The sequence below is a fragment of the Heteronotia binoei genome, chromosome 13 (genome assembly GCF_032191835.1).
Source record: "Heteronotia binoei isolate CCM8104 ecotype False Entrance Well chromosome 13, APGP_CSIRO_Hbin_v1, whole genome shotgun sequence".
Taxonomy (NCBI): Eukaryota; Metazoa; Chordata; class Lepidosauria; order Squamata; family Gekkonidae; genus Heteronotia; species Heteronotia binoei.
Window position 1 is genome coordinate 81,427,135 of NC_083235.1, and position 2,915 is coordinate 81,430,049.

General features: G+C 37.7%; 1 long non-coding RNA gene across 1 annotated transcript; it reads right to left on the reverse strand.

Moving 5' to 3' along the window:
* Positions 1-917: 917 nt before the first annotated feature.
* LOC132581395 (uncharacterized) lies at positions 918-1,608 on the reverse strand. The gene is made up of 2 exons (XR_009556122.1): positions 1,296-1,608; positions 918-1,006 (listed from the first exon to the last, which is right to left on the reverse strand). It is a non-coding gene; the product is annotated as an uncharacterized LOC132581395 (long non-coding RNA).
* Positions 1,609-2,915: the final 1,307 nt, after the last annotated feature.

Sequence of the window (2,915 nt, forward strand, 5' to 3'; positions counted from 1 at the left end):
ATGTTCATATGTTCACAAGATCAAGGATTGGACAGCTGGCTTGCTTCTAGGGCTTGGGAGCTTCCTTTAACTGTTAGTTTCAAGTCCACTAGCACTTCAGAGACCAACAAGATTTTGGGGGTATAAACTTTTGAGACTCAACTCTCCCTTTGCCAGATACAAGTTGGAATGAACATCTCTGAGGCCTTCTGAGAATCAGAAGGTGGCAGGGGTGTTGCAAAGAAGGAACTCAGGATGCAGAAATACAATGCACATTGATTAGATCAGAGAGGAAATGCTTGGGAGGCCGAAAATTAGCATCATGGTCTATGCTCAGAGGCTGTACCATTTTTTGGATTTGGAAATCATTCTTTGGAAACTTTTGTTGAATTAATGCCTGAACTGTCACTGGTCCCCAAGCCTTATATGTCAAATAGAAACACTTCAGGCTTTTGTGTAATTTGCTGAACTAAAGGTTTTCCAACTATTGAACTGAAAATTTAATCCAAAAATTAAAATACATGAATTTCAGCCCTCCTTGATATAAACCTTTGTTTGGGTTTCCCAGTAACTGGATTGCTTTAGTTACAAAAAGCCTTTTCTCAATCTAAAACCGTATATTGCTTTCCGTTGACAGTGCTTTTGTTCTCAAATCCAACTTCCTACCTGTGAGTACCACAAACAGTTGCAGTTCTGTATGAACATTTAGAAGGCATTTTCTATGCTTAGTTTTTGGAATTAGTATCAATAACCACTATTTAACCGCTGAAAAAGTTCACAGAAAAGATATTTTCATAATGCCTGATTCCCTTTATGACAGCTGGAAATTGCCCAATCCTTCCATAATGGACTAATATTCTAAATATCTGTGTATAGGGGCAGGACACTAGAGAAGAAATGGAAAATAAATTATACAAAAATGAAAAAATAGGAGAGTCAAAAGAAACATACCTTTTATTTGTGTATCATCCATTTTAGCAGGTTTAATGGCTTGTTTTGCACTTCCCACATCTAACAAATGTAACTCCTTAGGTACACTGCAGAAGATGAAGAAGATGAAGAAATTGGATTTATATCCTGCCCTCCACTCCGAAGAGTCTCAGAGCTGCTCACAATCTCCTTTACCTTCCTCCCCCACAACAGACACCCTGTGAGGTGGGTGGGGCTGGAGAGGGCTCTCACAGCAGCTGCCCTTTCAAGGACAACCTCTGCCAGAGCTATGGCTGACCCAAGGCCATGCTAGCAGGTGCAAATGGAGGAGTGGGGAATCAAACCCGGTTCTCCCAGATAAGAGTCCGCACACTTAACCACTACACCAAACTGGCTCTCCAGTGGGTATACATAAACAAAAAATTCAGCTTTTATCAGCAAAGCAGAATCACACAAAATAAAATCACATCATTCCAAGGCTATCTTATATCTGACAACTCTTCTTTCTTTCTCAATAAGAGAAATGTTCAAAAACATGACTTATTCATTTTGGGTCACTTCTTAGAAAAGCCTTATCTAGTGTATTAGGAAGTGTACTTAGAATTGGGTGAGTGACCATGTCATACATTTAGGTTGTGTTTCTTTAATTATTTGAAGACCTGGAGTAGTAAGTCAACTTGGTAGAGAGGAAAGGTCAATAAAGCCTTTCATGTTGGTCTCATATCCAAACTGGGATATGAGATGTCTAGCAAAGATGTTGGGTTAGGAAGCAGGATGACTGTCTGTTTTCCAACCTTTCAGTAAGAACATCACACACTTGGAATCTATAGAAAGCAAAGTTACCAAAGTCCATATTTATCAATGTCACATCAAAACTGTTCCTTGCAACTGTGTGCCACATAGCAATTGATAATCAAGACTGGGAGTATTAAAGCAAAAAGCTAAAGTTCTCTTCTAAAGCAAAACTAACACAAAACTTGTAATGAGGTAAGAGGACTATACCGAAATTCTTGAAAACACCGGAAATGGCCAAAAAATTGCAACTAATGAGCAACAATGAATAAGAGCTCCTCCACTTTCCTCATTTGTTTTGGCTTGTTCATTTTATGTTCAGTCCCCTAATGATCTTTGCTTTTTCCTGTTACAAAAACCTGTTGGAGATACCAGGCTTTTGATTTTTCTTGTTAATATCATGAAGTGTAAATGTTGTTTAGTTATAACCATAGCATATAGATTTGGGGTAATGTTTCTTTACAATGCATACTAATATATTATGGGTATACATATGAATATATTTAATTATGTGAAAAAAGTTGTGGATTTTCTTATTCCCCTTCCCTCTGGTTGCTTTTGTTTGTTAGATGGGTTGATAACTGAACCTGGAGTATGTAACTGCAGAATCTGCTTGATAGGACTAAATCCAACCATCGAATAAACTCTTATAAATACATACTCTTCTCATACCAGCCTTTTTTGTTTACAGCCTTATCCAAAATTTATTTCTGTCTGTAAGACAGATGACATATATCAGAGCAGGTGTAAAATAGAAAATAAAGCACAGCCTCTCCAGTGTGTTGCTACTCCGTCACCATCTTGGAAGGAACCTTTTTTGTTACATAAAGATGAAAAAAAGGATTGTGCAACCATTCTTTTGCAACTCTGTGGTTTGAAAACAAAATAAAAAGAATAAGTAGATGAGAAACAGGACATCTATTAAATATAATATCAACCAGTTTGTACTGATGTTCTAGTTCCTGTCAGACATTGGAGAGCATTACGATGTTATTATGCTGAATGTATCCTGTAACTTGTACCTTGACATGACTAACTCCATATTGGACTCTTGTTACTAACTGTGAAGCAAAAGACCTTGCATATCAAACAGTCTTAGAAATGTTACTAACCCATGCTGAGAATTCCTCTGCATAAAACTAACAAAGCAACAGCTCTTTGAAGATAGTAAGCCTCAAGGTGAGCCAGCAGGGCTCCTACGTGAGAAAGGGAGC